At 35.4% G+C, this 21,819-nt stretch overlaps 1 pseudogene; it reads left to right on the top strand.

Moving 5' to 3' along the window:
• Positions 1–16,572: 16,572 nt before the first annotated feature.
• LOC101722599 (ATPase family AAA domain-containing protein 2 pseudogene) lies at positions 16,573–18,308 on the top strand (annotated as a pseudogene).
• The last annotated feature ends 3,511 nt before the right edge of the window (positions 18,309–21,819 follow it).

The following is a 21,819-nucleotide window of genomic DNA, read 5'->3' as shown; positions in this document are numbered from 1 at the left end:
AATCAGTTGCATTGAGCTAAACTCTCCTATGATGTGTCTATAGGAAAATTCCTGTGGAGTTTAAAAGGAGAAAACATCTGAAAATTGGTTTAATGTGTTGACTATTTTAATTCATCAACCAGGTAGGTATGATCAAAAGTAGCCAGAGTAATCTTTGTGACCTCTACCAAAGAAAGGAAAGTCTTGCTTCAGCTTCTAAAATAAATCATTTCATAGAGACATTATAAATATTGATGGTAATAGGTTTTTCTGTAGTGTTTGCAAGAGATTTAATACATTTAGACACAGTAAAGGAGTTGTTCATGAAAACTAACAGAATGTAAAAAAATGACCCTATGTCATGATTTATTTTGCCCTAATCTGTCACTTTTTGTTTTGAAAAAAAATATTACTGACATAAAGCATAGTTTTAGGATTCTCACTCCACTTGTTGTCTGCCTTTTACCTAAGGATGTGATCTATAACAATTATTCTAAATCATGGTTTGACTGTAGTAAGCAACCAACTTTTAAAATTTTCCATCTTGATTTTAAAAACCAGTTTAACATTTTTTTCTCACTACTTTGAATACATTTCCTCTTATTTTTATATCTAAAGGAAATGTCTAAGTAAACAACTACCAATTTCTCATATCAAACAATCATTTATTAAACTGTACTCATTTTCATGTACATTATTTTATTTAATCATAACAAAGAAGCAATAACATGTTCAGAATAGTCTATGTGATTTGTTGAAGATTATAAAAGCTTCAAAGCCAGTCTTTAGAATTTCAATGGGTCTGTACCCCAAGCTTCTCCACTTGTTAGCCATGAAATAAAGCTCTTAAATTATACTGTTCTGAATTAAAATGTATTATAAGTATAAACTACACTCCAGATTTTGAAGATTATAAAATGTCTCACTAATAATTGAATATATGTGCTGCCATAGCGAGCACTCACTAATATTTTAATATTGATTGTATGTTGAAAATAATAATCTGAACATATTGAGTTAAATTAAATATATTATTAAAGTTAATTTGACTGGTTTCTTCTCTCTTTAACTTTAAAATTACACATGTAGTTCCTATTATATTGCTCTTGGACAGCAGTGCCCCATGTCTTGTCAACTGTATCCCTGACATTTGTCTGAAATCCATGCCCTTCTCTCCATTCCCACCCGAGTTGAGGCTCAACTTTCTCTTAGAGAACAATCACATCAATTTTGCCAGCACTATCAGCCCACAATTTGTACTTTACACTCTGCACTTCACATTCTGCAGCCAGAATGATGGTTTTCAAACTGTAATCTGATCCTATTACTTCACAGTTTCAATCTGTCCAGAAAATGCCCATAGGGTTAAATGCAGGATTCTTACCTTGATCTACATGACTTTTTATGGTTCAGTTTTTCATGTGTGTAGCCCATAGTGAATATGCTGAAATCCACTCACTGAGTCAACACTTGTATATTCAAAAATTGAAACTCCTCAGTGTAAAGTGTAAACAGACTTCTTTACAATTTGACCCTTAAATACTCCATGTCAGCATGTGTCTGATGCTCACAATAATATTCTCTGTGTTTATAAGAAAGGATATTTTTATCTTAGCATATAGTAGATATTCATTAAATGTTTGTAATTTCAGTGAAATAAAACAGCTAAAGGTGTTGTTAATTCAAAAGAAAGGAGTCTGTTGAGTTATTCAATAGCTGTAAATAAGTGAAAAAACTAAGAAGATGACAGTAAACAACTGATCTTCATTTTTGCTAAGAACTAAAGAGAAGCAATTGGATGAAATTATAAGGATCATATAATTAAATACATTTAAATTTTTGTTATTCAGAACTTGGTCAACTGAAATATTCTAGAAGTCAATGTTTCTATTTTCACAAAACAGAAAAATTCAGCTTAAATGAAGGCAAACTAGAATAGAATTACATAAATAACATAGAAGGAGAATATTGTTGCTGAGATATCTTGTTTATGGATATTAATTTGAAGTAGCAAATCCATTTTGATCTCTCGTTTACAAAATTTGCTCTTTGTGATTCAAATGTGACAATTAAGACCTGCTACTTTATCTGCTTCTTACAGGAAATAATAAGAAAGCTAAAGAAATCTGAAGCTTCATGAATGAATCAGAATTGTTTGTTAATATATCCACCTACAGAGAACTTAAAGGCAAAGTCTTGCTGGTTAAAATTATCTGATTAAACTTTGTAAACAGAAAAAACCCACTTTTTTTGCAGTAAGTTGCCAGTACATATTAAGGTCTTAATTAAAGGTATATCCATCATTTTCCTTTTTTTTTTTTTTTTTTTGTACCGGGCATCAAATTTGGGACCTTGTGCTTATGAGGCAGGCGCCAGAACCACTGAGCTAAATCCCCAGCTCCCTTTTTTCATTTCTTCAATAAATATATATTGTGAATTACCTATGTGCCTGTGTCTATTGACAGCAGATTTCAGGTTAATTGTGCTTCTTAACATAAAGATCTAAATATCATCAAAAAGTCCCTTAACAACTATTTTGTAATACACAATGTAAAAGATTATTATATCTACTTCCTACAGGGCTTTCCATAGAAAATTATTTCTGGAGGATGTAAATAAATATTATTTGAAAAATATTTAGAAAACAAGTGTCACAGAACAGAAGTGCTAGGGATTCAAAAATAAAGTTAAACAGATTAAATTGCAGCATATTTCCCCAGAGCCTTTGTTCTTACTGCATTTTATTAAATCTTTACATAATACAATGTGCAATACTCTTTATTCAAAAGATTGAACAAATGATAACTCATTCAGGTCTTCAAAACAATCTCAAGAGATAGGCACTAATTTTTCCCCTTTGTTTTACAGATAGGAAAACAGGTTCTGAGAGGTTAAGTAGTTTGCCCATTTTCATACAGAATCTATCCTGTTAGTGACTCTTCTATACTGCTTCTCTGATGCCTTGTGTTCATTATGAATCTCTCTATGGAGATACAGTATGCAGGATCTTCAGAACTTATTTGACTATGGAACACAGGCCCCCCCCACACACATGAACACACACACTGTCTTCAGTTAACAAAATATTTTACAGCAAGAGTGGCATAAAACATAATTTTAAAATGTTCTGTATCAGTTCGATAATTGTCTCACTCCTTCTTAAATAGTTCTCTGCTTCTTTATGATTTTGTAGGTAAAATTCATGTAGTGGAGATGTCAAGATCAAAGACAAACCTTGTACCCAGTAGTCAAACAAAAGAATTTTTGTGGGATCAATACAGTTGAGCACTGTCCTCGGAGACTTAAATCTGAACCACACAAGAAAAGATTCGCAAACAAGAACTAATCAAACAAAAACACTGAGGAAAATGGTACTCTCCTTTTCAGCAAGGTAGCTTCCAGTCTGTATGACCTCTTCCATTGTTACTTTAGGACACCATAAAAAAGAAGAAACACCAGAGGTAGGAGTTGAGACCAATAGTAGTTATAATGGAGGAACATCGTCAGTTCTCATTGAGGGGAAAAGTCATATGTTTATTTGTTTGTTTGGTGTTTTTTGGTACCGGGGATCAAACTCGGGTCTTTGCGCTTGTGTAGCAGGCGGTGAAACTACTGAGCTAAATCCCTGGCCCAAAGCCATATGTTTAGAAGAACAGCAGCCCCCCAAAATGCCCACATACCAATCCCTGGAGCCTGGGAATGTTACCTTACAAAGCAGAGAGGACTTTGCAGATGGGACTAAAAACATTAATGTGGAAAGACTGTCCTAGATAAGTGGCCCCAAAGTAATTACAGGGGTTTTTAACTAAGAGAGAACCAAACACAGAGATTCAGGGAGGTGACTCTGGAAGAACAGTCGAAGAGCCACAAAGCCTTTAGATCTGAATATGGGTGTGCTGGGCCTCCAGAAGCTGGAAAAGTCAAGAAAATGGATTCTCCTCTCTTCTGCAGCTTCCAAGAAGGAACTCAGCCCTACTGACAAACTCATCTTAGCCCAATGATACCTGTGTCAAATGTCTCCTCTACAGAACTAAAAGTAGTAGGTTTCTACTTTGCAACAATGCACTTTTAGATGATAATATTTGTACTGTATTAAAACATTGCACTGGAAAGAATCCATATATAGAGTGTGTTTAAAACTATAGGAAGAGATGTAGATAGAGACTAGGCTGGAGCTCATCAGTGGGTTGGGAAGGAAGAGACACTGAGATCAAAGGAGAGAAGGGTATGTTTCCAGAAGAAGCACATACACCTATGTACAGTACACAGTACTCAATAGTGTGATAAATGACTGTTACTTTTTTAGGTACTTATCATAACATGCTGTGCTTTTCACCCTTTAGAGCATAATCCTACTTATATAAAAGAGTTTACTGTAAAACAGTGTGCTGCTATGCCAGTGGTAGCCTCATGTATCTTGTATTTAACTGCATATTTGGATAATATCAAGGGACCATCACAGATGACTGACATGTACCTTTTCAGTTTGCACTTAGAAGTTGGCACTCTGTGTGGTACTTTGAGATACATACGGATGAAATTGCCTAATAACATATTTCTCAGATTATATTTCCATCATGTGTCATATGACTGTATTGAAATTTAAATTTAAAAAATATTTGGCCTATGTGGAGTCTACTAGCTAATTAGAATTTTTTTCCAGACCACTATTTTTTCAATATTAGTTTTGAAAATCTTTCTAAAACAAATCACATCCTCTGATGTCTTGTTAATGCTTGAGATTTTTTTTAAATTATATGGAAAAATGTTTAAGTACTTTTCAGTTTCGCTTTGGTTGAGTTCCACTATATTTGAATATTATTATAGTTTTTTTCCCTTGCATTGTCTTTCTTTGAATAATTTTAGTTTTTGTATATGTGTGTGTTTGATAATGAAGTTATACATTTAAAATAAAAAAATTACACTTGTGGTAATTTGTTACAGAAGCAAGAGAACTCTAATAAAATTTCCCAAAGGAACTCAGGCCATGAGGGAAAAGTAATAGTTGATAGTGTTTGGTGACATTTCTACAGACAAACAAATTGTACCAAAGAAAGATTAATCAGTAGGAATTCTATTTAATATGCAGTAGGATGGAACAGAACAAAAGATAAGTTACAATCCCCCAAACTATATTTCCCTACAACAAAGCTATATCAGAGGTTCATTTAGTACCAAATTATTTTTAATAAATATGATTACAGTAAAATGTAACAAAACCAAAGACTTTGTTGTAAACAATAGGCCAACCTAAAATAGAAAATATGAATTTAAGATCACCACAAAAACCTTTCTGAATCTCCACTTGAATCTATATTTTCAAGGTTTCATAAATACCACGATCTTACATTCAGTGTTTGAAATTAATCAGCTCAAGTAGAAATATTCAACATTGTACCACTATCTTTCTCCCCATTAATTCCATATTTTTCCTTAAATAGTTTCAGAATTATTTAAAATGCTTCTAAGGAATGTTTCCTAAAATTATTTACCTCAAAATGATGATTTCAAAACTTTATGACTTTTTTTTTAATACTGGCGATTGAACTTGGGACCTTGAGCTTGCCATGCAGGTGCCAGAACCACTAAGCTAAATCCCTGGCCTGATGATATGTTTTTAAAAGTAGCCTCATTCTGTAGTGGATTCACATTAAAAGTGTCTGTCAAACATCCAACAAAATAATATTTTTTCATTATGAAACCCATCCCAAACCCAGGCCCTTGACCCTGTTCTATCTATGTTTTTCATCTCATTAGGAAACAAAACAGTTCCAAAAATTGGTTAGGAAATCAGTGTACAATTTCCCTATTGTCACCGATGGTGTTGCCTTGGTAACTCCTTGATCCATCCAAGATCTTTATTTCCTTTTCAGTGTAATTATTCTTATTTATGACTGAGGGGTCAAACAATGGGTTTTATATTTTCAACAGCAGGCACTGTGGTAAAGTTGGGAAATGCATGATTTTAATACACTTTCTTCAGTTATTGTTTCTTAATAAACTGACCAGACCTCATTTTAAAACAATTTCAAACACACTTGTCGTTATGAAACAGAAACTCAGAAATGAAGTTCAGCATAGGTTTTGAAGTGGGTGGCAAGCTTCGTTTATCCTGAAGATATGTAGGCACCTATTATCAAAACTCCATGTTTTTGTTATCATAAATTTAGAATGAGAACACAGACTGAGTCTCCATAGCCAGCTGAAGGTATTGACTACAATAATAAACACTGAATGAAAAAATAGCATGTTAAATTAAAAATTGAAGTAGCATTGATGGAAAATGAGCAAAGTTAACAAGTTGCTTGGGCAATGCTTTCTGTAAGGGCAAAGGTATGTATACCTTCATTTTTGGTAACAAAAGGGATCTTTCTATCGCTCCTAACATTATAATTATCTTTTACAAGTAGGCTCCTAATTTCTGTTTGAAACTGGAAACAGATTTGTTTTTCCTTTTCTATTCAAAGAGACATGTATTCTTTTTCTGTCATAAATTTTGTCTAGAATATACTATACTTTTCTACCATAAGATTCTTTAACATTTATACCAAATGTTTCTCAACAGAGAAAATATGAATTTAAAAAAAAGAAAACTTTTTTGAGCCAATGATATGTATGTTGATGGCTTGCACAGTACAAGTGTTATTTGGAAATAAAATGTAAAGAAAGTCAGTTTAACTAATTTTCTCCATCTTCAATGCTAAGACACATAGGCTAAATATTTATAATTCATGTATCCAATCATACACTGCCTTGTCTTGTTAAAAGTATAGCACCTCTAATCCATTCTAATTAAGCCTCTAATCCTTTCTTTTTCTTTATGAAAAAATAAAACATTTTCATAACCAAGTAATAAGAGAATAACGTGGGTCTATTTTAGTCTATTTTAGTTTCCAGCACCATTTATTAAAGAGGCTTTCTTCCAGTGAAGGTGTTTGGCCCCCTTGTCAAAGATAAGGTGGCTGAATGTGTTTGGAGTTATTTCTGCATCTTCTAATCTGTTTCATTGATTCTCGGGTCTGTGTTGTTGTTGTTGTTTGTTGGTCAGTACCATGTCATTTTTATCACAGTAGCTTTGCAGTATAATTTCAAGTTTCAAGCCAGGGATTGTGATGCCTCCTGTTTTGCCTTTGTTGTCCAGAATTGTTTTTGCTACTCTAGGTCTCTTCCAGTTCCAAATAAATTTTAGGATTGTTTTCTCCAATTCTGTGAGATACGATATTGGTATACTGATCACATTGCATTAAATCTGTATAACAATTTCAGGAGTATGGGAATTTTCACTATGTTAGTTCTTCCTATCCAAGAGCAAGGAATATCTTTCCATTTTCTGATATCCTCTTTGATCCTCTTTTTCAGAGTAATGTAGTCTTGAATGTAAAGTTTTTTTTTGTTTTGGGGGGTTTTTTTGGTACCGGGGATCGAACTCGGGTCCTTGCGCTTGCACAGCAGGCAGCGAGACCACTGAGCTAAATTCCCAGCCCAAATGTAAAGATCTTTTACTTCTTTTGTTAGACTGATTCCTAAGTATTTCATTTTTTTATGCTATTCTGAAAGGTGTCATTTCCCTAATTTCTCTCTCAGTGAGTTTGTTGTTTGTGTACAGAAATGGTGTTGATTTTTGAATGTTGACTTTGTATCTGACTAAGCTACTGAATTTGGTTATTAAATCTGCAAGTCTGTTGGTGGAGTTTTGGGGGTCTTCTGTGTGTAATGTCATGTCATCTGCAGATAATAATAATTTAACTTCTTCCTTTATCTTTATTACTTTTATTTCTTTCTCTTGTCTAATTGTTCTGGCTAATGTTTCCAGAACTATATTGAAAAGGAGTGGTGTTAGTGGACATTCTTGGCTTGTTCTTGATTTTAGACTGAAAGCTTTTATTTTTTGACCATTTAGTATAATGTTAGCTATAGGTTTGTCATAGATGGCTTTTATCAGATTGAGATATTCCACTTTTCTGTAAGGTTTTTTTTTATCATGAATGGATGTTGGACTTTCTCAAATGCTTTTTTTCTGCACCTATTGAGATGATTGTGTGATTTTTGTCTTTGGCTCTGTTGATATGTTGTATTACATTTAATGATTTGTGTGTGTTGGATCATTCTTGCATCCCTGGGATGAATCCTAGTTGGTTAGAGTGGATAATCTTCTTGATTATTTGCTGCATTCTGTTTGCCAGTATCTTACTGAGTATTCTTGTGTCTGTGTTCATCAGGGAGATTGGCCTGTAGTTTTATTCTTTGGTTGGATCTTTCTCTGGTTTTGGTATCAAGGTAATCCTTGCTTCTAGGAATGACTTTGGAAGTTTGACTTCCCTTTCAATTTCCTTAAAGAGTTTGAGGTGTAATTTTATTAGATCTTTCCTAGATTTCTTGTAGAATTCAGCAGTGAATCCATCAAGACCTGGGCTTTTCTTTGTTGGTAAGTTTTAATTATATCTTCAATTTCATTGACTGATATTGGATTATTTAGAATTTTTATATCTTCTTGATTCAGCTTTGGTAATTCATATGTATGTAGGAATCGGTTCATTTATTCTGTGTTTTTCATTTTATTAGAATAAAGGTTCTCAAAGTAGGTATTGATGATCTTCTGAATTTTTTGCAGTATCCATTTTGACCTCACCTTTTTCATTCCTAATTGCATGAAATTGAGTCTAAACGAAAATCAAAATGGATCAAAAATGTAAATATTAATACAGAAACACTAAATCTGCTGGGAGAGAAAACAAGTAGAACTCTTGAAGACATAGGTATAGACAAAGATTTTATGAACAAAACCCCAATCACCTGGGAAATAGTACAAAGAATCAACAGCTGGGATCTCATCTTATTAAAAAGCTTTCGCACAGCAAGAGAAACCATCAACAGAGTGAAGAGACAACCCACAGAGTGGGAAAAAAATTTGCCAGCTGTTCCTCAGACAAAGGACTAATAACTAGAATATATTAAAAACTCAAAAAGATCAATGCCCCCAAATTTAAAGATCCAGTACAAAAATGGGCATCTAAAATAAATAGACACTTCTTGGATAAAGAAATAGAAATACCAGAAGAATTTATTAAAGCATGTTCAACATCACTGGTCATTCATGAGACACAAATTAAAACAATTCTGAGAGTCTCTTTCAAGAAATAATAGCAATTATCAAGAAATCAACCCATAACAAATGCTGGCAGGACTATGAGGAAAAAGGGACCCTTCTTCACGGTTGGTGGGAGTGTAGACTAGTACAACTGCTGTAGAAATCAGTGTGGAGAGCCCTCAAAAAAACTAAAACTGAAGGTTCAATTTCACCCAGCTGTTCCCCTTTTTGCCTTTCTTCCAAAGGAATTAAAAACATCATACCACAGTGATTTATGCACACCTATGTTTATAGCAACACAGTTTGTAATAGCTAAATCTTGGAAACAGCCCAAATGCACATCAACCAATGAATGGGTAAAAAAGACGTGTTTTTTTAAAAATATAAGGAGTACTACTCAGCCATGAAGAAAGATAAACTTGACACATTTCTAGGTAAATGGATGTACCTCGACACCATACTCTTAGGTGAAATAAATTGAACACACATGTGTAATTATCGCATTGTTTCTCTGCTGTGAGAAACAAAGTATAAATAAGGACCAAAATGTATAGTAGATATGATAAAATAGGAAGAAAATGCTCAAATGAGAAGGAGAACTAGGGAAAAGGGAGTGGGATTAGAAGGAAGAGGAAAGAAAAAAATGAGAAAAGAAGGAAAACTGGAAATAAAACTAAATAAGGAGAGAAAGAGGAGGGTAGGAGAATGAGGACAAAAAGAGGAATTAAGCTATATCATGTATAGGTACAAATTTCCTGTGATGTATATGATCATTATGTATATCTAAAATGTATCAATAAACTTAATAAAAATAAGAGAATAACAATAGTTACAACACTATGTGTCCTTGTCATCAGAGTACTGGTAGTTACTGAGTACAAGATATAAACTAAACAGATTCTTACAAAAAAGAAAAAAAAACAGATGATAACACAAATTTTCATTTCCATGAGCTAAGATAAACTTTTAGTATAAATGAAACAAATTAGCATTTATAATGAAATATCTTTTAAAAGGGAATATGTAATTTGGAGAAGTATTGGACTTCTCCCTACTTTCTATTCATCTCTTCTACTTTTCTCTATCTATATCATGTATATCTATCCATCTATCTAGTGTTTCTAATATAAGAGAAATCCTGTGATATTTGAACTTGTGTGTCTGACTTATTTTACTTAACATTATGTTCTTAAGGTTCTCAAGTTGCACCATTTACCTATGATGCCTCTAAACCTCTAATTCTGTGTAAGATGCCATGTTTATTTTTAGCTCAGGATCACCTAGCCTTGGACTGTACCTCTTGTTGGTATGCAGTGCTTAAAAGCAAGACTTTGGCCTAAAAGATGCCAAAAACACAATTATGAATGAACAGTGACAGATGCATTGGTTGTCTATTCAATATCCATTTTCCACTTTATTCTAATTTAAAGAATCTCCTATATTTTAGTATGAGTTTTTCACTATGTGGTACAAGTTTTTATTTAATTTTTATTAGTAGGTGTATGCAGAACATAAGGTTTACATTCCTTGTGTGGAGTTGGTACATGTATGTAAGACATCTTAATTCCTGTTTTCAACCCCTTCCCCTCCCTTTCCTCCATTTCTTGATCCCCTTCCCATTTGGGAAAGATCTATCTCTCTACTTCCTGTTATCTTTTTTTTTCTCTTTATTTATAATTTGAGTTTCTCATATAAAAGAAACTATGCAATATTTATGCTGTGTGTCTTATTTATTGCACTTAACAGTATGGTCTCCAGGTGCATACATTTTCCTACAGAAGATTCAACTTTATCATTCTTTATAGCAGAGTAGTACTCCATTTTTTGTAACTACTATATTTTCTTTATCCACCCATCTGTTGATGGGCATATAGGCTACTTCCAATATTTAGCTATAATGAATTGTGCTCCTAGAAACACAGGTATCCATGTATCCCTGTAATATGATGTCTTCAACTGTTTTGGAATGATACCTAGAAGGTAAATACCTGGGTCAAATGGAATTGCTACTTTAACCTTTTTCTGAAGAATCTCCATACTGATTTCTATAGTGGTTGCTTTAAGTCAAATTGCCACCAACAATATAGAAGGGCTCCTTTTCCTCCAAAGCCTTGGCAGCATTGGTTATTGTTTAATTTCTTGGTGTTAGCCATTATTTCTGGAGTAAGATGGAATCTCAGTGTTTTTATTTTAATTTTCATTTCTCCATTGGCCAATGATGTTAAGCATTTTTTATGTATCTATTGGCCTTTTGTGCTTCTTCTGTGAAATGTCTATTCATTTCAGTTGCCCATTTTTTTATTTTGTGGGGTCCAATTTTTTAGTCCTTTATATATTGCCATTCTGTAGATTGTCTTTTTATTGTGTTCGTTGTTCCTTTTTGTTGTGTAGAAGCTTTTTAGTTTGATATGATTCCATCTGCTGATTCTTGATACTATTTCCTGTGCAAGTAAGATTCTGTTCTGAAAGTCCTTGCCTATGTCTATAACTTCAAGAGTTTTGCCTATTTTATCTTCCATCAGGTAGTGTTCCTGTATTAACATTTAATTCTTTGATCTATTTTTTATTTTAGTTTAGTACATGGCGAAATATATGGGTCTAGATATAATCATCTGAATGGGGATAGCCAGTTTTCTCTGCACAATTTCTTAAAGAGGATAACTTTCCTTCAGTGGGTGTTTTTGGCCCCTTTGTCAAAGATCAAATAGCTGAATGTGCCTGATATTGTTTCTGCTTCCACTATTCTCTTCCATTAATCCACATACCTGTTTCTGTGCCAGTGTCATGTGGTTTTAATCACAGTAGCTTTGTGGTATAGCTTTAAATCTGGGGGGTTGTGATGCCTCCTCCTGTGCTTTTGTTATCCAGGATTGCTTTTGTTATTCTGGGTCTCTTCTGATTTCTTATAAATTTTATGATTGTTTTCTCTAGATTTGTGAGAAATGCTGGTGGCATTTTGATTGAGATTGCATTAAACCTATATCAGATTTGGAAGTACAGTATAGCTATTTTCACTATATTGGTTCTGCCTTTCCAGAAACAGGGGATATCTTTCCAATTCCTGATAGCCTCCTCAATTTCCTTTTGTAGAGTCATGTAATTTTCATTGTAGAAGTCTTTCCCTTCCTTGGTTAGGTTAATTCCTAAGTATTTAATTTTTCTTGACAATGTTGTGATTGGCATTGTTTTTCTAATGTCTTTCTCAGTGAATTCATTATTAGTGTATAGGAATATTTATCAGTACCACGTGAGTGAATGTCCCACATATTAGACACAGAAATAATAATAAATGTAAAGAGTGCCACTCTACCAATGTCGTGGTTCGAGTCTCCACTATCCAGGCACAAGCTCTGTGAACATGGGTAACTGACTCTCTCATAACAATTCTCACAGGGTTGTTATCATGTTTAAATTAAATGCAGTTAAGTTAAGATTTGAAACCTGAAATAATACACAATTGTTTTCATAATAAAAATATCTTAAAGTTTTTTTCAGGCAGAACTTGGTTTGGTTTCAGTTTAGAAAACTAAATGATCATTTTTAGGAAAAGATAGGCAAGATCATAAATGATATGTTTCCTTGTAGAAAAGTATATAAAAGGACCCCCAGGGCATGCCCACATGCCACCTGTGGAGCCACGAGGGCAGAGTGCCCCAGCCTGATTGAGTTCAGCTCTGTCCTGCAGGCCATGCCCACTTGCGACCAGGAGCCAGTGAGGACCCCCCTGGCATCCCCACCAGCCTGCAGCATAGCCACTCAGGTGCCTGCAACAACAGCCCCCTCCCCCACCTCTGGCTTCTTGGCTGTGCAGCTACCTGGTTCTACACTACAACAGCACAGGAGGGCAGAAGACCTGAGCTGCAGAAGTGAACACCAGAGAGAGGGCCTCTCTCAGGCTCCCAGATGAAAACTGAAGCCCACTGGAAAAGTGAAGAGAATCTCTGCAGTAAAGGCACACCACACCACTATACTTGGTAAATTGGAGGGATCATCACCTCCCATCGGAACCTGGACTACCTTCAGGGGAAAGGCAGCTGGAACCTGCAATAGAACTTTGCAGAGTTCAACCCTACAGGAGGTCAGGGAGTTCAACTTGGGACTTGCAGCCAGAAAACTGCCTGAATCTCACAGGTCTGTGACTGTCTTACTGAGACTCATTGACTTATATCTGCACACCGCTGCCCACGCTGTCTATTGTGACAGCAGAGACATACACTGGAGTCCCTTCACTTTTATCTTTTATTTGTTATTTTCAGAATTACCACTCACTATTTATTTTGCTCTTATTTTTAATATTTTTCTTCTTTTTCTACTCTTTTAAAATTTTTATTTTTCTTTTTTCTCTCTTTTCTCTTTTCTCTCTCTCTCTCTCCCTCTCTCCCTCCCTCCCTCACTCCCTTGCTGTCCCATATTGTTCTTCATCTCCCTTTGTGTTTCTGTTCTGGCCCTAACTTATATTTCTTCTTTATTTTTCTTTTCTTCTCTTTCCTTCTCTCACCCTTGTCCTCAGACCTCACTGCTAACCTTCCCCTATCCTTCTACCTACCTATCCCTCCCTCCCTAACACCTTCTAACTCCCCATTCCAAAGGGGATATTGCTATTTTGAAGAGTTTATTGACTATAAACATATGTTGGGTTGGTCCTTGATTTCGATCTAATTCATACAGTTAAAGGTGATAGATCAATAACTATGACAAATTGTCATTTTCTAAGAGGTACTTGATGCTATTGTGTTGCTGATTGTATCACTTGGGCTAAGGTATTGTGATTGATCTAATCAGTTGTCCTTCCTGGTATAATGAAAATGAGACAGCCTCAGAGCCATTACAGACTCAAAACCTAAAGACCAGCAATATCTGGAATACACCTCTGAGAAGCAATCATTCCATAAGGGTTCTAAATACATCAACAAACATACTTACAATAAGTAACTTCAAAGTATCAAACCAGGAAGTAAACCAAGGCCGGTACCAAAAACAAAAATGAGAAGACATTTAAGTAAGGCACAAACTCAGACCCCCACTCCACAAAAGGCAAATTCTGGAGGAAATGAGATGGAAAGTCTGATAATCAACCACCTGGAGACCCTGAACTGATAGCACAGGAAGTAACAGAACAGATGAATGAGGCTCTAGAAAAATTCAAAACAGGAATAATCTCCCAGATAACTGCAGAGATGATGAACAGAGTGAAAGACATGATTAGAGGTTCTAGAACAGAAACAGATTTTAAAAAATAGATGAGCTCAGAGCCATGCTGGAAGCCATGAATGCCCAGCATAAGAAAGAAAAGGAAACCAAGATCACCAAACATAAGAAAAAAATGGAATCCATGAAACAGATTCAAACAGATATTCAGGAAATTAAAAACTCCATAAAAGCATGCAGAGCAGATTAAGGGAATCTGAAGACAGAATATCAGATATAGAGACAGGATTGTGGTAAATGACCATGAAAACAGAGATTTCTTAAAAACAGTAAGGGACCATGAGCAGCACCTGCTAGAAGATGCAAAGAAGAATACCCAAAGACTGATAGGAGTCTACAAAAAACAGGAGAAAGTACAATTGACATAAAAAAAAAAAAAAACTGTTCACAGAATAGCAGAAAACTTCCCAGACAGAGGTGGAGAATTGGACATACAGATAAGTGAAGCATATAGAACTCCAACTAGCCATGATCAAAAAAAAGCTACAGCTAAACATATAATAGTCAAGATCCCAGAAACCCAACAGAAGAACAAAATCCTACAATCAGAGAAAAGAAACAAATCACATACAAAGGAAACCCCATCAAAATCACAGCAGACTTCTCAACACAAACCCTCAAATCAAGGAAAGCCTGGAGTGAAATATTTCAAGACCTAAAAGAAAATAACTTCCAACCTAGACTGTTGTATCATGCAAATTATCTTTCAAAATCGATGGGGAAATTAGATACTTCCATGACAAAGAACACCTGAGAAATTTCATGAACACCTGAGAAATTTCATGAACACCAAAGCAGCACTCCAAACAATTCCAAGCAATATCCTAGATAAAGACGATGAATGTCACAACTCCATGAGGCCCAACAGAGGGAGGCCGTGAGACAAGGTAAGACACTAAAGGGAAAGGGGGGAAAAATAAGAAATAAAAGAGCCCACAAAAGTAAAACATCGTAACAAGGATGATATCTATCAATTATAACTATCAATGATAATGGCCTCAATTCACCAATCAAAAGAAATAGACTGACAGAATAGATTAAGAAGCAAAATCCAGCAGAATCCTGTATGCAAGAAACACACATAACTAAAAAGGAAATTCATAGAATGAAAGTAAAAGGATGGAAAACAGTTCTCCACATGACAGGAACCCAGAAAAAAGCAGGTGTAACAATCTTATTTGCAGACAAAGTAGATTTCAAACCACCACTAATTAAGAGAGACAAAGATGGTCACTACATCTTTGTGAAGGGAACAATCCAAGAGGAAGAGATGACAATCCTAAATATATATGCACCAAATATGAATGCCCTCAACCATACAAAACAAGTATTAATGGAAATGAAAAACCAAATAAGCACTAATACAATTGTAGTGGGGGACCTCAATACCCCACTATCACAAATAGACAGATTATCTAGACAAAAAATTAACAACAAAATTCTAGAACTGAGCCAAGCTATTGAACAGGTGGACTTAATAGATGTTTACAGAGTGTTCCACCACACAAAATCAGAATACACATTCTTTTCGGCTGCACACGGGTCATTCTCCAAAATAGACCACATGCTAGCTCGTAGGGCATGTTTAGGTAAATGCAAAAGATTTGAAGTTACCCCCTGTATATTATCAGACCATGGTGCAATAAAATTAGAAATCAATAGCATAAGAAACTGCAAAACTCCCACAAACACATGGAAATTGAATAACACCCTCCTGAAAAACCAATGGGTCACAGAGGAAATTAAAGAAGAAATTAGACAGTTTCTACAAATAAATGATAATACCATACAACATACAGGAATCTATGGGACACAGTGAAAGCAGTTTTATGTGCGAAATTCATAGCAGTGAATGCTCATATTAGGAAAACAGAGAGACCTCAGATAAATAACCCAATGCAGAACCTCAAGCTCCTAGATAAAGAGCACAACAAACCCAAAGCTTGTACAAGAGAGGAAATTAAAAGGATCAGAGCAGAAATCAATGCAATGGAGACTAAGAGAACAATACAGAAAATTAATGAATCAAAGAGTTGGTTTATTGAAAGAATAAATAAAATCAATAAACCTTTAGCCAACCTTATTAAAAAAGGAAAGGCTCAAATCAGTGCATTTAAGAATAAAAAAGTGAAGTCACAACAGACCCAGCAGAAATCCAGAGAATCATCAATAGCTACTTCAAGAATCTGTACTCTAATAAAATGGAAAACACAGAAGAAATGGACAGATTCCTAGATACATATGAATTGCTAAAGTTAAATGAAGAAGATATAAAAATTCTAAACACCCCAATTACAATGAGTGAAATTGAAAATGTAATAAAAAATTTAGCAACAAAGAAAAGCCCAGGTCCTGATGGCTTCACTGCTGAATTCTACAAGACATTTAAAGAAGAACTAATAGTTTTACTACTTGCAACTTCTGACAAACCCCACACTGCTCTGCCAGAAGAGGTGCAAGAATTATTTTTCCATGATTATGGGGAGATTTTTAATGTCCAATTACCAGGCAAAGAAGAACGGACAAAATTCTTTGAAGATTTAATTCTGAAACAAGCTGCTAGGCCTCCTGTGTCAAAAAAGAAAGCAGTTTTGCAGGCCTTGGAGGTTCTGCCAGTAGCACCACCACCTGAGCCAAGACCATTGACAGCAGAAGAAGTGAAATGACTGGAGGAACAGGAAGATACTTTCAGAGAACTGAGGATTTTCCTAAGAAGTGTCACACATAGGCTTGCTATCGACAAACGATTCCAAGTGTTTACTAAGCCTGTTGACCCTGATGAGGTTCCCGATTATGTCACTGTGATAAAGCAACCAATGGACCTTTCATCTGTAATCAGTAAAATTGATCTACACAAGTATCTGACTGTGAAAGACTATTTGAGAGATATTGACCTGATCTGTAGTAATGCTTTAGAATACAATCCAGATAGAGACCCTGGAGATCGTCTTATTAGGCACAGAGCCTGTGCATTAAGAGACACTGCCTATGCAATAATTAAAGAAGAACTTGATGAAGACTTTGAGAAACTTTGTGAAGAGATTCAGGAATCTAGGAAGAAAAGAGGTTGTAGCTCCTCCAGATACGCCCCATCCTACTACCATGTGATGCCAAAGCAAAATGCCACCTGCTACTGACAGAAGGTCAGATCTAGACCAGAATGAAAAACCAAAGATTCTCACTACTCCCGTGGCTTGCAGCATGCCTGCTCAGTTGAAAAGGAAAAAAAACGCAAAAAGTCAAAGTGGCACCTGGGCACTATAACAAAGCGAAGGAAGATTTCACAGGCAAGAGATGGCAGCCAGAGCACTGTGCATGACAGAGTGGACAGCGACATGGAGGAGGCTGGGAACACAGGAGAGTCCTCAGAAGGAAATGAGGAGCAAGACGCCTCTGGGAGCAAAACAGAAGTGGGAAGTCACAACTCAAGTACTTACAGTACTGAGAATGAGCTCAAAGCCAGGAAGGCTGCAGCGTGTGTAGAATTGAGAAAAGATAAGATTGTTTGCAACGGAGATATTTCTGGCTCTCAAACAATAGACATTTCTGACGAAAATGAAGCAAAAGACATACCTGTTCTGCGAATGACTCGAGCAAGACGCTCCCAAGTTGAGCAGCAGCAGCTCATCAGCGTTGAGAAGGCTTTGGCGAGTTTCTCTCAGCCCACACCCTTACTTGTCGTGGACCATGAGCGATTAAAAAATCTTTTGAAGACTGTTGTTAGGAAAAGTGAAGCTTACAATATATTTCAGCTGGAGAATTTGTACGCAGTGATCAGCCAGTGTATCTATCAGCACCACGAGGACTACGACAAAATAGCATTCCTTCAGAAAATGGAGCAGGAAGTAGAAGATTTCAGTTGTTCCAGATCATGATGGCATCCTATCAAGTGCTTCTTATATTCAGATTCTATTTAATTTACTTTCATGTGTGCACAGAGTAACTGATGCAAGATGAAATCCTGCATCTTAAAGGAACAATTGAAACAGGAAAACGTATTTGAACTTTCCTGGTAATTATGCACATGTGTAAGATAACTGATAACACCAAGCCTGTTTGGACAGGCACTGCAGTAGTAATAGTTGACATGTAGCCAGCTTTTAATAAACCTGTTTTGTGAAAAAAAAAAAAAAAAAAAAAAAAAAAGAAGAACTATTACCATTATTCTTTTAACTCATCAAGGGAATTAAAAGGGAAGCAAGGCTTCTGAATTCATTCCCAGAAGCAAGTGTTACTTTGATTCCAAAACCAGGGAAAGACCTAACCCAAAAGAGAACTACAGGCTAATCTCCTTAATGAATATAGATGCAAAAATCCTCAAGAAGATACTGGCAAACAGAATATAGAGGGTCATCAAGATCATATACCCTGACCAAGTCAGATTCACCCAGGGATGCAAGGATGGTTCAACATTCATAAATCAATAAATGTGATACATTACATTAACAGAATCAAGGACAAAAACCATATGATCATCTCAATGGATGCAGAAAAGGCATTTGACAATATCCAACAACCATTCATGATAAAAACCCTACAGAAAATTGGAATAGAAGGACTTTATCTCAACCTGATTAAGACTATCTGAAAAGCCAACATGTGCCGGGGATTTAGCTTACTGGTACTGGCACCTACCTTGCAACCACAATGTCCCAAGTTCGATCCCCCATACAAAAAAAAAGAAAAACCAACAGCCAATGTCATACTAAATCATCAAAAACTGAAAATTTTCATGCTAAAATCATGAACAAGACAAGGATGCCCACTATCACCACTCTTGTTCAATATAGTTCTAGAAACATTAGCCACAGCAATTAGACAAGAGAAAGAAATAAAGGGAATAAAGACAGGAAAGGAAGAAGTGAAACTGTCATTATTTGCTGATGATGCGATAGTTTACATAGAAGATCCAAAATACTCTGCCAAAAGACTTCTAGACTTAATTGACAGATTCAGTAGTGTAGCAGGATATAAGGTAAACACTCGAAAAACAATACCCTTCTTTTACACAAATAACAGACTCACTGAGAGAGAAATTTGGGAAGCAATTCCTTTTACAATAGCATACAAAAAAAATGAAATATCTAGGAATCAATCTAACCAAAGAAGTAATAGACCTCTACACTGAAAAATACAGCCCTCTAAAAAAGGAGATTTAGGAGAATATAAGAAAATGGAAAGACATCCCTTTTTCCTGGGTAGGAAGAACTAATATAGTGAAAATGGCCATACTTCCAAAACTACTATATAGATTTAATGCAATGCTGATTGAAATTCCAACAATATACTTCACAGAACTAGAGAAAACAATCCAAAAATTCATTTGGAACCAGAAGAGACCTAGAATAGCAAAACCAATTCTAGGCAACAGGGACATGGCTGGGGGTATTACAGTCCCCAGTTTGAAACTACACTACAAAGCTATTGTGATAAAAACAGCATGGTACTGGCAAAGAAACAGACCCAAGGATCAGTGGAATAGATTAGAAGATGCAGAAACATCTGCAGACATACTCAGCAACCTCACCTTTGACAAAAGAGCCAACCACCATCATTGCAGGAAAGATAGCCTATTTAAAAAATGGTGTTGGTAAAAGTGGATGTCAACCTGCCAAAGATTAAAGCTAGACACATACCTATCACTATGCACTAAGCTAAGATCAAAGTAGATTAAAGATCTAAATATTAAGACAGAAACACTAAACTTTCTGGAAGATAAGTTAGGTAGAACTCTTGAAGACATTGGCATAGGGAAAGACTTGATGAACAAAACCTCAGTAGCATGGGAACTAGCACAAAGAATCAACAACTGGGATCTCATCTTATTAAAAAGCTTCTGCACTGCAAGAGAAACCATCAACAGAGCTAAGAGACAACTTGCAATGTGGGAAAGAAATTTTAGAAACTGTACCTTAGACCAAGGACTACTATCTAGAATATATAAAGAACTGAAAAAATTCTGACCCCCCAAGTTCAAAAATGGGCATCTGAAAGGAACAGACATTCCTCAGACAAATAAGTAAAAGCAGCAAATAAATATATGAAAAACATTCAACATCACTGGTCATTTGAGAGATGCAGATGAGAATAACACTGAGATTTCACCTCACCCCAGAAAGAATGGCTGCTACCAAGAAATCAACCCATAACAAATGCTGGCAGGGGTGTGGGGAGAAAGGAACCCTTCTCCGTTTTTGGTGGGAGTGCAGACTGGTCCAACTTGTGGGAATCAGTATGGAGATACCTCAAGGAACTAGGGATAGAGGTCTCATTTGACCCAGCTATTCCCCTTCTGGGGAACTTCCCCAAAAGATTAAAGGAATCATAGCACAGCAATATATGTGCACCCATGTTTATAGCACCACAGTTTGTAATAGGTAAAGCTTGGAAACAGCCCAAGTGCCCATCAACTGGAAACTGGATAAAGAAGATATGGGTTTTTTTATAAAATGGAGTACTACTCAGTCATAAAGAATGAGAAACTAGAGACATTTATAGCTAAATGGATGCATATTGAGGCCATACTCTTAAGTGAAATAAATAGGACACACATGTGCAAATACTGAATAGTTTCTCTAGTGTGAGAAACTGACAGTGTAAATAAGAATTAAAATGAATAATTGATAATTTGAAATAGGAAGAAAAGGTCCAAAGGGGTGGTGCAAAGGGAAGGGGAAAGGAAAGGAGGGAAAGGAAAAATTATGAGAAAAGAAAAAAAATGGAAACAAAGTCTATGTAAATAAGGAAAGGTTGAGGGGGTGAAGGGCACACAGGTAATGGGGAAAAAACTAAGAACCAAGATACATCATGTACAGGCACAAGCACCCAATGATAAATGTAAATGTATTGTTTACCTAATAATGTACCAATAAAAGAATTTAAGGAGGAAAAAAGTATATATATGTTTACATACTCATTCACTTATTGATTGTAATAATTCAAAAGGTGTCTATTGAGTATCTGATCTGGGCCAAAAGTGGTGACAAGTCATCCTCATATTTTACTTTTAGAAACAGAGATATATTTTTTTACCCTGTCTAGCTTTTTGAAATTTAGTTTGTATTAAATATATCTAGTAATGTTCACAAAGTCCTCAAAAATTTACAAACTACTTATACAAATAAATACCTACAATACAGTTTGATTGACCTTATTTTTTTCTTATAATGGCCAAAAAAATCAGAGACTGAATTGTCTCAGTCCTACACAACGCAATTAACTGCTTAATTGATACTAGTTCTGACTGTTGATTATTCTATTTGGAAAGCTATAGAAAGCAATAGTTCCTTGGGCCAGGGATTTAGCTCAGTGTTTCCGGCCCATGCCTCAAAAATGCAAAGTCTGGAGTTCAATCTCAGGTACCAAAAAAAAAAAAAAAACAATGAAAGCAATAGTTCCCTGTCAGTCACTTGAAAATAATACTTCAGAATGTCTTCTAAAGTAAGCCTTTAGCTACCTATTGGGTTTCACTTGAGATAAATAATATCAATTAATGATAAAAAATTAAAAACAAATAATTAAAAGGAGGTTGATGTTGTTAATCT

This window comes from Heterocephalus glaber, unplaced genomic scaffold, assembly GCF_053883595.1.
Source record: "Heterocephalus glaber isolate CG9 unplaced genomic scaffold, H.glaber_assembly_v1.0 deba00000546, whole genome shotgun sequence".
NCBI classification, from domain to species: domain Eukaryota; kingdom Metazoa; phylum Chordata; class Mammalia; order Rodentia; family Bathyergidae; genus Heterocephalus; species Heterocephalus glaber.
This window is presented reverse-complemented; position numbering and strand designations above follow the sequence as displayed.